The sequence below is a fragment of the Eublepharis macularius genome, chromosome 3 (genome assembly GCF_028583425.1).
Source record: "Eublepharis macularius isolate TG4126 chromosome 3, MPM_Emac_v1.0, whole genome shotgun sequence".
NCBI classification, from domain to species: Eukaryota; Metazoa; Chordata; class Lepidosauria; order Squamata; family Eublepharidae; genus Eublepharis; species Eublepharis macularius.
In genome coordinates this window covers 140,251,915-140,266,560 of record NC_072792.1, presented here as the reverse complement: position 1 = coordinate 140,266,560, position 14,646 = coordinate 140,251,915, and positions in this window count along the sequence as shown.

Below are 14,646 nucleotides of genomic sequence, written 5' to 3'. Positions count from 1 at the left end.
CTGGTGATTTTGCAAGTGGGATCTCGTTTTAGTTTTTTGTAGGTGGAGGGGTCCAGGAGTTCCTTAATCTTCTTTTTGTATTCCTCCGTTTTCATGATCACTGTAGCATTGCCTTTATCAGCTGGTAGAATGAGGATGTCTGGATCTGCATTGAGGGTCTTGATGGCATTTCTCTCCTTGCGTGTGATATTGCTGGTGGGAAGCTTTGCCTTTCGTAGAATCCTGGCTGTCTCTCCTCTTATTTCCTCAGCTTCCTCTTCAGGTAGATGACGAATGGCAGCTTCTACATTTGCAATGATGTCTTCCACAGGAATTCTGGTGGGGGTGACTGCAAAGTTTCCTCCCTTTGCCAAGATGGAGGTTTCTTCTGGTGAGAGTTGACGGTCTGTCAGATTGATGACAATGCGTGCATTGTCGAGCATTGGGCTTGTCTGTCTTTTTTCCTGTAGTTTGTTAAACTTCTGCTTCTGTCTGGATGTGTGGTTGATAAACACTTGTTCCATCTTCCATCTTCCATCTTCCATCTTCCTGTATATATTAGATTCTTTCCCCTCTCCTAACTCTACCTGCATTCCTGCTCAGACTTCCTGGCCTGGTATATGCTCAGTACAGTTAGGTCAGCTAAAAATAAAAGCCCCCACCCCCAAAAAAACCGTCATGGAAGTTCAACCCACACTTAGCTTCGAGCACTGACCTTAGAACTCAATTCCCAATGGGAAGAAACCCCATGGATATATATTTCTCTGCCTGTCTCATGTTTTCCAGTAATATGGCAGAAGGGAATCCTTCAGTGAAGGGTACAAACTTTGAGAATTTCATCAGTATTGGTTTGGGGGGAGGATATTCAAGCCAATATGTGTTTTCCACTGGAACTACATGAATATAAAATTAACAGAATAAAACTGAATAACTGAGGTGACAGACTTCTATATCCTTGTTTTCATTCAGTATTCTCCAGATAATAGTCTGTGAGTTGAACGTGGTTTATGCAACACAACACAACTCCTTCATAGACTGTCAGTGGACAATCTTTAATCTAGGCAACTGCAAATTCATGAGTTTTCTGTGACTTATCATAAGAACCTCATAGGCCAGAGTCCCTAGGGCCTCTGGAGGGTTTTTTTTTTGTCTATTCTGGGCATAGAGCAGGGGTCAATGGGGGAAGGAGGTGAGGGGGGATAGCTGTGAATTTCCTGCATTGTACAGGGGGTTGGACTTGATGATCCTTGAGGTCACTTCCAGCTCTATGCTTCCATGTTCTATTTCTAACCCTTATGCAAACTTGGCGGGTGGGGGTTGAGAATGAGAGTATGTATGTGTAGTTAGAGGCAATACAGTGAGAGATTTGTTCCACCAATGAGTATAAAAGGACGCAAATGAAGCACTGCCATCAAGCCCACCATCTTTTCCATATGGGTGATATTTTATACAGCAATTTTATCTCTTGAAAGAGTTGTTCAATGCATTTGGGGATAAATGATCATGCTCTATACAATGTGCTAATGAACACACCCTGAAGGAGACATCTTTTGAAGACAGATGCACAATAACCCCGTTTCTGCCCACCATAAGGGTGCTTGCATGGAATGTCAGGCACATATGCTTTGTTCTGGAAAAGACAGCATATGGGGAGGGGTGTATATTGAAAGGATGAAAAAAAATTCATGAAGCAATTTTCACCTTGTTACCTAATTTGAATTTTAATAGACAAACTCTTAACAACAGTGGCAGACTGGAAGGAAACAATGAGTGAAAAGAGCCAAAGAGGATATTACCAGACAATTACCAGACAATTTAAAATGCATATTCCATTGTTCCTATACAGTGTTGCATAAGCTCCTTGCAGAGTGTGGAGAGGTAATAGCTAAGAGCCATGATCAGAACAGAGCAAGCACAACTCCCATTGACAATGGTGCTTTCCCCTCTCCCCCAGTTCAGCTGGAGCAATGAGGCATTGGATTGCAAATGGAAGGATGCCCTTGTTGACCATTTTGAATCAACAAAATTAAATTCATCTGCACTATAAGTGGGCCAGTGTTAAAAGTTTTGCAACCTGCAGGCATAAAAAGCATCAATGAGTAGATAAATGGAACAGTGGTGAAAAGGAGAGAGGAACACAGAAACGTTACCGGGGAAATTGTCTCTTTGGTAAACAAGCATACTTTGCAAATCCAATTGTATAACATTTAGAAAGCTTTTTAAACTCCTTGTCCAAATGATGGACACATTCCCATGGAGATTCCTCAGCAACAAGGGACTGATGCCAAAGCAATTCTCTAAAAGCACAAAACAGAGCCTGATTTTTAAAATGGTGTGTTTTTCTGTCCCCCTACATACGATGGTTGCAGCTGGCTCAGCAGGTACAATAATATTCCACCCTAAGCCATTGAGGAGGCTACGCTGACTGCTTCCGTCTGAGGAGAAAGGGAAACAGCATTTTCTTTTTTCAACAAGGAACAAAGACAGTATAATCACCACCCAAGTTGTGATTAAAAGCACCTGTTGAATAAAGAATTGATTGTAATGTATTTGTTCTGTCACTAACCGGGTGCTCTTCCTGAGAAATGCATTTTAGTGTTCTCTAGAGGAAGGGTTCTGCCCAGATCTTTAATATCTCAGGCTCTTTATTGCAGACTGCCTGCCAGATGTCTCGCTTGATTGTTTCTCAGGTTCATTTGGTATAAACTGCAGAAAAAGCATGTTTTGCAAGTCTTGGTTGAGTTTTCAAAGTTGAATTGACTTGACTTAATGGAGGAAACAACTGCCAGTACAATCCCATGCCTTCAACAAGAAAAAAAAAGATGAAAGAATTGTTGGAAGTAGCAGTAACAAGGATGAAGAGAAGAAGACCCTACCCTACAGCAGGCAGCAAGGATTATTCAGATGAGAATGTGAGGACAGCACCTTTCTTTTCTGTTAAGTGTCACTTTTTTGTTTTGTCTCTGGATGATCTTTATTAGGGGATAATCACAGAATCACAGAGTTGGAAGGGGCCATACAGACCTTCTAGTCCAACCCCCTGCCCAATGCAGGATGAGACTAAAGCATCCCTGACAAATATTCATCCAGCCTTTTCTTGAAAACTGCCAGTGAAGGGGAGCTCATCACCTCCCTAGGCAGCTGATTCCACCTTTGAACTACTCTGACTGTGAAAAAGTTTTTCCTAATATCCAGCCGGTACCTTTGCCACCCTAGTCAGATTAATGAGACATACACAAGGCTTGGAACGAAAGGGCCACTTTATTAAACATAACATCAACCATTAATACGGCAAGGGCCAACTAGCAGTACAGGTCAAGCCATGGGGTCACCCCTGGACCTCCACCTTGACCTGTCTGGGTGAGCCCTGAAGCCCCAGGTGCGAGCCATCCTATGGATAGCTAAGACCTGGACAGCCAGCAAAATGGATCCCCCCAGATCAAGCTCCGAAGCCTCAGCCATACAGCAGTGAGAGAAGGACTTGCACATGAGTTTCCCCAAGGCAGCCTGCCCACACACTTTGGCAGTGGTCGAAGCAGTACCATCCGCTCCTGGCAGACCCCTCTTCCCCATCAGTGGAGAAGCACCTAGGGTACTCACTGGCCCGCTCCCTATTCCCAAAATGTATCCTGCCACCACCAGGGCCAAGCCTCTGCTTAGACCCTAGCACCCCACAGGTGGCCTAGTGCCAACCTCAGCCCTTGCCATTGGTCATTGAGGAAGATGTCCTTGCCTTCAGTGGCCAGGTGAACCCCCATTACCTTGGTAGAGGTTGGCAAATTCAGCCTAGAATGTAGGGGTGTGGCAAATACTTGCCCAGACCCTCCCCCAAAGCTTTCTCTATGGCTCTGTTAGCCTTTCACCTAGCCCTCTCAGGGGCTAGTGAGTCCCAAGCTTCCCACCACACCAACATGGAAGCATTGAGGACCAATCATCAACACACTAGGCCACAACTTGCCTATGCACTGCAAGTCTGTGTGAGCCTGTAACGAAAGGGCCATGCTCTGCAGCCAAGGTCATACCCAGTGAGCCAACACAGTGAATGACCAAAATGTGCATTGGAGGACTGTACATCCCCTCAAACCATCAGGGCACTAATTGCCTGGGCACTGCAAGCCTGTGTGAGCCTGTAATGAAAGGGCCATACCCTTTTTTTTTTGAAAATTTTTTTATTGGGTTAGAATCCATTATTTTTACATTTACATTCAATTTTCCCCAATTTTTTAATCTCTAACCCCCTCCCTTTCCCCCCCTTTTTGTTGACTTCCAACAGCTTTCCAACCCTTTGTCCCCTTTCCCTTACTTTTATTAGCTTCCTCTATCTAAAACACATATATATTCTCCGTTATTCTAAGCAGTACATCCTTAACTATTTTTAACATTGTATGCCCAAACTGTAAGTCTTTGTTTACATCTTAGATAAACAATTTATCCCATTTTTCAATTTCAAATATTTCTATATATCATAAACCATATAGATCATACATTCATTTATATCAAACAATTTGGCTTATTCTCTATATATTACTCATTCTATCTTTTTGTAATAATTCTATATATCTCTCATCACGTAGTCAATCAATTTGACTCATCTATATCTTCAGACATTCAGTTTGGTACAAAACTTACCAAAAAGAAAGAAAATATTGTTAGTTAATCAATCCTTATATTTAATCCTTATAGTTAATTATTTTCTATCTATGTTCTGTTTGTTAACCTGTATATATCTATATATATATCAATCTATTAATCTGACTGCTTATTAATTCGCATTTATCTCTTCTCCCCCCGGTAAAGTCTCCCCCCTCTACTTCAGTGCTTCAGTAGTTCTCAAACTGCCACAGTTTTCCTCCCACCTCCCATTTCTTCTCCAGGTGTTGTTTCAGCTTCTCCCAGTCTGTGTTGAACTGCCCTGAGTCCAGATCTCTCAGTTTTCTTGTCATCTTATCCATTTCAGCCATATACAGCAATTTGTAAATCCAATCTTCAACAGTTGGCACTTCTTGTACTTTCCATTTTTGCGCATACAAAAGTCTAGCTGCTGCTGTCATATAAAATATCAACGTCCTGTATTGGGCTGGAATTCCCTCCATTCCCAAGTTCAGTAGCAGGAGTTCTGGGTTCTTATTAATTTGAAATTGTAAAATTTCACTCATTTCTCTTATTATTTCCCCCCAGTACTGCCTAGCTACCTCACACGACCACCACATATGATAGAGGGAGCCCTCATGCTTCTTACATTTCCAGCATTTATTAGAAGTATTCGAATTCCCTAGCGCAATCTTCTTTGGTGTCATGTACCAACGATAGATCATTTTGTAGATGTTCTCTTTGATATTAGTACATGTCGTTGTCTTCATTGTAGTTTTCCACAAGTATTCCCATGCCTCCATTGTTATTTCTTTATTAAAGTTTATAGCCCATTTCACCATTTGTGTTTTAACTATCTCATCCTCGGTATACCACTTCAGCAGTACTTGGTATACCTTGGATATTCTTTTCTTATCTTCTTTAAGAAGGGTCTGCTCTAGTTCCGAGTTCTCTATTCGTATACCTCCCTTTACAGAGTCCGAATTATATAAGTCTCTGATCTGTCTATACTGGAACCAGTCGTAGTTAGGTGATAGTTCCTCTTGTGTCTTTATTCTGAGTTTGGATGCTTCAGTTTTAGTTATTTCTTTGTACGTTAAACATTGTTGTTCATTATCAACAGCTCTCAGGTCTATCACCTCATACGGAACCACCCACAAGGGGGTTCCTTCTTGTAGATAAATTCTGTACTTCTTCCAGATTGTGTATAGACTTCTCCGTACAAAGTGATGCAGGAACATCGAGTTGACCTTTACTTTGTCATGCCATAAATATGCGTGCCATCCAAATATTTTTTTATATCCCTCTAGGGCTAGTAGTTTCTTGTTCTTTAATGTCATCCATTCTTTCAACCAAACTAGGCAGATTGCATCATGATAAAGTCCCAGATTGGGCAGTTGCATTCCGCCTCTTTCCTTTGCATCTTGTAAAACTTTCACTTTCACTCGAGGCTTCTTGCCTGCCCAAACAAAATCTGATATTTTCCTCTGCCATTTTTCAAATTGTTTAGAGTCTCTGATGATTGGTATTGTCTGTAGCAAAAACATTACTCTTGGTAACACATTCATCTTAACTGCTGCAATCCTACCCAACCATGACAAATTCAGTCTATTCCATTTAATCAAGTCTCTCTCTATCTGAGTCCATAGTTTTTCATAATTGTTTTTGAATAGATCTATGTTCTTTGCAGTTAATTCGACTCCCAAATATTTCACTTTACTTGTTACTTCACAGTCCGTTGTTTCCGTTAATAATTGTTGTTTCTGCTTAGTCATATTTTTACATAATATCTTTGACTTCTTTTTGTTAATATAAAAACCTGCCAAGTCTCCAAACTCCTTGATCTTATCTATCACTCTTGGCATGTTCTCCAATGGGTCCTCTACAATTAACATTATGTCATCCGCAAATGCTCTGACCTTATATGAATAGTCCTTTATTTTTATTCCACGAATTTCCTCATCTTGACGTATTTGTATCATCAGAATCTCCAATACTAAAATGAACAACAATGGAGATAACGGGCAACCTTGTCTTGTTCCTTTACTTATCGTCAATTTCTTGGTCAATTCATCATTCACCACGATTGCTGCAGTCTGGTCTCTGTAAATTTCCTTAATTGCTCTGATGAATCTTTCTCCCAATTGTAGCTTTTCCATAGTGGCAAACATAAAGTCCCAGTTTAAATTGTCAAACGCTTTTTCAGCGTCTACAAAGAAGAAACCAACCTCTTTGTCACAACGCTTGTCATAATATTCAATAGCATTGATCACTGTCCTTAAATTGTCTCTTATTTGTCTGTCTGGCAAAAAGCCTGCTTGTTCCTCCTCTATAACTTCCGAGAGCCACCCCTTCAATCTCTCCGCCAATATCTTCGCAAAAATTTTATAGTCATTATTGAGTAGCGATATAGGTCTATAATTTTTCACGTTAGTCAGGTCTTGGCCCTCTTTTGGGATCAATGATATGTTCGCTTCACTCCAAGTGTCTGGAATCCTTTGATCCCTTAAAACCCCATTCATCACCTCTTTTAGGAATGGTGCCAGTTCATTAGCCATTGTCTTATAGAATTTAGCCGTAAGTCCATCTGGCCCTGGCGCCTTTCCTAGATTTGCAGATTGTATTGCCTTACTTATTTCCTCGTCAGTTACTTCACTGTTCAACTTATTTCTCCAAGCTTCCGAGATTTCTGGAAGTTTGGTTTTCTCCAAATATGACGCTATTGATTCTTTGTTTACTTCTTTTTTATTATACAACTTAGCGTAGAATTTATAAAAGGCTCTACTAATGGTAGTCTGCTCCAAATACGTTTTGTTATCTTCACAAATTTTATTTATTATTTTCTTTTCCCTTTTCTTCTTCAATTGCCATGCCAGGTACTTCCCAGGTTTATTAGCACCCTCAAACGCTTTTTGGTTCAGTCTTTTAAGATTCCACTCCAATTCTTTGTTGCTCATTGCTGTTAGCTGTTCTTGAAGTATTTTAATTTCCTGGTATACCTTCTTTTTCCCTGGTCTCTTTTTTAGCTGTATTTCTTTGGCTTTTATTTTCTCCTCAATCTCTCGTCTTTTCTCCTCTTTCTTCTTTCTTGCTCTACCATTTAAATCCATTAGTATGCCCCTTACAACCGCCTTGTAAGCATCCCAAACTTTATTGGTTGGTACTTCTTTATTCACGTTGTATTGTATAAAAAACTTTGTCTCTCTTCTCAATATTTCCATATTCTCTCTTTCCTGTAACAAGTCCTCATTTATTCTCGATGCTTTCCTTTTTCTCCTCTTTCCAAATTTCCACATAATTGGGTTGTGATCTGAGCCTACCATCGGCATTATTTCTACCTCCTTAGTCCATAACACTAAGTCTTTTGAGGCCCAGATCATATCAATTCTTGATAATGTAAAATGCCTTGCAGAATAGAAAGTAAACTGTCTGCTTTTAGGATATTCTCTCCTCCATACATCTTCAAGAGTCTCTTGTTGAATCAACTCAAAAAAAAGCTTTGGTAATAGTCCTCTTTTCTTTTGTGCCGTTGTAGTCTTTTTGTCTAGTTCCAAGTCTGTCACTCCATTGAAGTCTCCAGCAAGAATTATCTGGTCATATGCAAGGTCGTCTAAATGCTTCCTTAAATCCTCAAAGAAGCTTTCTTTTGCACCGTTAGGTGCATAAAGTCCGACTACCAACACTCTCTTTAAATTCCAAATACATTCCACTGCTACAAATCTGGCTTCCACATCTCTCATAACAAATTTTGGCTGTAGCTCCTCTTTTATGTACAACACCACTCCTCTTTTTTTCTTGTTGGAGGCCGCTACAAATTCTTTGCCCAGTTTTCCGGATTTTAAATATTTTACATCCTGTTTTCTAATATGGGTCTCTTGCAAACAAACAATATCACATTTTTGTTTTAGTAGCCAGTGAAAAATATTTTTCCTCTTATTCGGTGAGTTTAGTCCATTTACATTCCAAGATAATACTTTACACTCCATATTCATGATCTTGTTGGTAAGTCTTTTTCATTGTCCTTAATAAATCGCTCCATCTCTCGCTCAGATCTGATGCGTTTTTTGGCCCCTCCAAACTCAAAGGACACTCCTTCCGGTAACTCCCATCTGTACCTGATTTTCATGTCCTTCAAAATCTGAATTAGCACTTTATATTTTTTCCGGTCCAATAACACTGATCTGGGCAGTTCCTTCATTATAATGATCGTCTTGCCATCAATCTCCAATGGATCTTGAAACTGTTTTGTCACAATCCTCTCTTTCATATTTCGTGTTGTAAACTGCACAATCACATCTCTTGGTAGTTTCCTTTGGGTTGCTATTCTCGAATTCACACGGTATGCCACATCTAGGATAGCCACAACTTCCTCCTCCTCCTTCCCCAGGTATTCAGCCAACACCTCAGTCATCTGTTCTTGCGCTGACTTTCCTTCCACTTCTGGCAAGCCACGAAAACGTAGTTGCTTCTCCATATGTTTAGTTTCTGCAACTGACATTCTCCCCTTCACCAATCTCATCTCTGTTTGTTGCGTGTCTGCTAAATTCTCCATCGCGTCTTCTACTGTTTTAACTCTCTGCTGCGTTCCTTGTAATTCACTTCGTATTGTTTCCATACCTTTTTTCACTTCTGACAGCTCCGATTTTACTGTCTGTGTAACCTCTTTAACCTCTTTTATCAGCTCCAATTTCGTGTCCTTAAGTTCTTTAATCATATCTAAAAGTTTTTTGTCCAGGTTTTTATCCAGGTTTTCTATTGCTGATTGCCACTCTTTTTTTGACATCGTGGGGCTTGCTTTAGCTCGCTCCCACGAATCCGCTCTCTTCCTTAACTCCGTGGCGTAAAATTTAACGTTTTTCTGTTTTAAATGTCCCGGTCTTCTTGCAAAAATTAAATTTTAAAGAGTCCAAAATGTCGGGCGTCTTTTCTCTATGGTTTCTCTATGATTTTGTAATCCAAGATGGCCTACTTCCTTTTCCGCTGAAGCCGCGACCCTTCCCCTTTCAAAAATGGCGATTCCCTACTTCCTGCCCTCCAGCAAGGGCCGCTTCTCTCCAGCCGCTCTATTGTTATTACGCACTTCCTGTCTCCCGTCTTCCCACAGCAGATCTCGCGATGGTGTCTTTTTCTCACAGCTCCAAAGCCACAGGTATTCAAAACAATAGTCCGATTTCTTTAATAACTTCTTTAAACTTAGTCTCTTTTCAAATACAATTCCTGCCGAGTCTTCCCCTCCTTTTCGCTAGTCTGTTGCAGTTTAAAAATCTACTTTTTTTCCTCTCTGTTTTTATCAATCTGTCCCGTATCAGAAGATAATGATTTTTACCTTCTCTTCACTTTTCTCGGGTTGTAATCGCTGTTTCGATTTTAAGTTCTCCTCTCAACTTCTTCCCCCAATCGAAGCTTGGGTATGTAGGTCTTGTGCCAGCCGAATTGGCCCCAAAACTGCCGCAGAGATTATAGCCGACCCGTCGCAAGGTGGGACCTCAAGGATCGGGAGGGGACCCGTTGTGTAGAGCCCCCCCTCGTCCGAGATCTAACTCACCCTAGGGTCTTGAGCATTCTTTGCCTGCTCCCCGCCTGAGAGCAGTCGGCCGCGGGCTATTTTCACCCCACCGGCCGGTTAAAACGGCAGTCCGGTCAGCTCCGCAAGTGGAGCTGCGTTAGACCTCCATGAATCCCAAACCGGAAGTCCCCGAAAGGGCCATACCCTGAGAGACAAGGTCAACACCATGCGGCGAATGACCAGGATGTGAGGCGGGGGTCTGCACCTACCATCAAGCCACTACTTGCCTGGGTGCTGCAAGCCTGTGTGAGCCTGTAATGAAAGGGCCATGCCCTGAGAGACAAGGTCAACACCATGCGGCGAATGACCAGGATGTGAGGCGGGGGTCTGCACCTACCATCAAGCCATTACTTGCCTGGGTGCTGCAAGCCTGTGTGAGCCTGTAATGAAAGGGCCATGCCCTGAGAGACAAGGTCAACACCATGCGGCGAATGACCAGTATGTGAGGTGGAGGTCCGCACCTCCCCTCAAACCATCAGGCCACTACTTGCCTGGGTGCTGCAATCCTGTGTGAGCCTGTAAGGAAAGGGCCATGCCCTGTGAGAGAAGGTCAACACCACACAGTGAATGACCAGGACGTGAGGCGGAGGTCCACACCTCCCCTCAAACCATCAGGCCACTACTTGCCTGGGCGCTGCAAGCTTGTGTGAGCCTGTAATGAAAGGGCCATTTCCTGTGAGACAAGGTCAACACCACATGGTGAATGACCAGGATGTGAGGCAGAGGTCCACACCTCCCCTCCAACCATCAGGCCACTACTTGCCTGGGCACTGCAAGCCTGTGTGAGCCTGTAATAAAGGGCCATGCCCTGTAAGACAAGGTCATACCACCCAAGTGAATAACCTGAACATGAAACGGAGGCCACTCCTCCCTTCCAGCTCACAAGCACCATGCTTATGTGTGCAAATCTGCGTGAGCCTATACTGGAACAGCCATGCCCTGCAGCCAAGGTTATTATTGCCCAAGTGCATGAGGCAGAGGACTGCTCCTCCCCTTAAGCACACTGGGCCACCTTGCCTATGCGTGCACATCTGTGGGGCCTGTAACGGAAGGGCTGTGCCCATGGGAAGCCCAGCTCATTACCCCCAGGTGAATGACCAGTAGTGAGGCAAAGAACCCCACATCCCATCAAACAGAAGTAGCAGCTCAGCCATCAGTTTCCCCATGGCTAATGCAGAGTGAACCAGACCCTTCATAAGGGCTTGGGTCATTATTGCGCTAACGCTCCGGATCTAACTCTCATGCCTACCATTAATGTTGTGCAACCCCGGAAACTGCCCAGGCTTACATATAATGGGGAGGTTTACTGGTGAACCTAAATGTACCTAAGCTTCCTGATAGCTGCCACTGGATATGAGGCAAGCCCCCTAACACTCCACCCCCCCCATAACTGGGAGAGATCCACTAGCTCATCCATAACTCCTACAGACCAACTGGTACCCCAGCCTAGAGACGGCTGGCTACACCCGGTTGCCAAGAATCAATAGCCTTCCCTGGAAGCATAGCTCAGAGGAAATCTGAGGGACAAGCTCCACCATTCCATCTGCAGGCAAGACCGGGTGCTGCCTTAAAACATTAACGCCAGGACCAGTCTCCAGAACCCTCCTCAAAATCCTATGCCACTTGGTTGAAAGAGGGTTAGGTGTGGGCACCACTGCCTAATTGTCCACATGAAGTGGGCTGAGGGGTTATCTAGTTCCCTCCCCCACAATCCAACTGCCATGAGGATTGGAAAATTCCAATCATATAGGGTTTATAGTAAGAATCCCGTACAGACTAGTCAATGGGCCACTGCTCAGCCCACAAGTGCCCCTGCATTAAACTCAGAAGCCATTGCACCCCAAGGCAGCGAAAACTCCACTGCTCAGCCCACCAGTGCCCCTAAACTAAACCCAGAAGCTATTGGGCCCCAAAGCAGCAGAAACACCAAGGAAACTCCACTTCTAGGTGCCAACATCCTGAAGATAAGGCTCGGTGCCCCACCAGCTGCTGGAGCTCCCATAAAGAAAGGTCGGCTAGCAGCTGACTGGCCCAGGTGCAGTAAACTTTCTTAAGTCTCATTTACTTGTCCCCTCCTCAGGTCCACCTCATCCTTCTCCTCCGCTTCCTGAAGACGAAAGTTAGCCCCCAACACGCTGCTCCCTTTATAACTGTCCCTTTAGGACTGAGTGAAGTAACAACCCAGTGGCCAAACTGTGAAACCCAAAGGCAAGACCCAAGGCGATACAACCCAGGAACCTAAACATGGGATTTGAGAGACTGTCGCCTGACCCCTTGGAGCCCCCACAGCCAGGCACTAGAGGCCAGTGGACTTACCTACCTTGTCAGTCAGGTCCACTGTCACCTCGACATGACTAGCAGTCAAGGCCAGATCCGCTACTGGCCATCAATTGTGCTAATCTGGTAGAAAGATCAGATCATATCTTAGACTTCGGTGCCCCGCGTGACAGTTTTGCCGATTTCAGCAGATGCAATAACACAGCATGCCGTTAGGTGGCCTGAGTGACAAAACCTAAAAAAACCAACTCTTTAGGCCCACAAAGGCTGCAAATTGAGCAGTGAAAAGGGGGAAGGGTTTAACCAGCCACCACCCTGGGGCTGTAGATCCTTGCTAAGCCAGTAGAAAAAATATGTGCAGCAAACCACCTTTCAGATGACTGCAAGCCCCCTCACCCGAGCCTCAGCCAAGCTTTCACTGCTGCTGCTGCTGTAAGTACTCTCTCCAAATACTGAAAACAATGAGGGAGCCTAGATAGACTGGAGGCCTGCAGGGGCTGGGCCTAGCCCTGCTTCAGCCCTCCTGACTGAGAGACACTGATAGCAGTATTTCCCTCCTCCACTTGGCCACTTCATCATCCTGAAAGGAAGAGTCTACAGGGCCGCTTTTAGCTGGCTGCTTGCCCTTAGCAGGGCTACTACCCTTTCTGGGTGGCATGATGGTAACGTACAGTAAAGTAATGTAATGTACTGTAAAATGACTGCTTTAGAGCTTCAAAGCCCAATAGGAACACAACACCCCCAAAACGGCAGCCCAAACACTGCGTAAGGCTGCAGAGGCCTCTATAAAATGGCTGCCAGTGCAAGGAGGCTACGCAGGCCACCGTGAGATACACTCAAAATGGTCACTCCCAGCACAGGATAAGCTGTAAAAAACCCCCTACTAAAATGGCCACTACTGCCAGTAAGCAGAAGGCAAATTAAGCCACATAAATGCCACCCTCAAAATGGCCACCCCCAGAGCTGTGCATATTGTAGATGCCTTCACAACATGGCCGCTACAGCCAGGAGGCTAAGCAGGCCACTGGGTGCCACTCTCAAAATGGCCATACCCAACTGAATAAACTGCCAAGCCCTCCCACAAAATGGCCCCTTCTGCCTGAAGGCCTTAGGCTGAGCTATTGCTGCTGGTAATACTCCCTCCCAAGTAAGTGTAACGGATGGGGAGGGAAAAGCCTAGATGAGGGGAGGGGGCTACCAGCATCCACCCTGCTAGGCCAGTAGTAATAATGAATTAATCCACCCCTCAGATAGCTGCAACTCATCCATGTGGCCTACAGCAAAGCCTATGGCTGATGCTGCTGGAAGTACTCTCTCCCAATAAAGTAAAATGAGGAAGAGAGGGGAGAGGAGCCTAGTAGGCCAGAGGCCTACAGGGGCTGGGCCTCACCCTGCTTCAGCCCTCCTGACTGATAGACAACAGTCCCAAATGTAAGTAATAAAAGTCTCTGCCAAACCAATGAGCCTGGAGCTGGGCCCTGGCTCTCCTCCTGGAGTTTGAAGGTAGCAAGCAGGAGAATATCACAGCTTCTCCCAGGCAGCTATCCCTGCAGATCTCTTTGGAAAAAAAACCTCAGAGGAGCTTGGCTGAGAGAGCTTGAAATGAGCTCTGCTCAGGTCGAGCACGCAGAGCAACTGCCAGCCAGCTGAGCGGAGTTACCTCATAAGGCTCCTTTCTCCACCCTCCCAGCCTGAGACCCAGATACCATGGAAATGCTCTGTCTCCTCCTCCTTCCGGGGAGGCAAAGAGTGGCCCCCAGCCTTATCAGTGGAAGCTGCTGGTTGGGAGGGCCATATTCTGCATGTAATTTAAGCCCATTGCTTCGAATCCTATCCTCTGCTGCAGACTGGAACAGCTCCTTGCTCTCCTCCAAATGACAGCCTTTCAGATATTTAAAGAGAGCAATCATGTCCCCCCTTAATCTCCTCTTCACCAAACTAAACATTCCCAAGGCCCTCAGCCTTTCCTCGTAGGGCTCAGTCTCCAGACCCCTGATCATTCTCGTCGCTCTCCTCTGCTCCCTCACAATTTTGTCTACATCCTTTTTGTATTGAGGTGTCCAGAACTGCACACAGTACTCCAGGTGTGGCCTGACCAAGGCAGTATAGAGAGGGACTACGACCTCCCTCCAATCTGATGAAATGCCATTGACCACCACTCTTTGGGTGCGGTCCTCTAACCAGGTCCTATCCACCTAACTGTCCTATAGTCCAGTCCACAGTTTTTTCAGTTT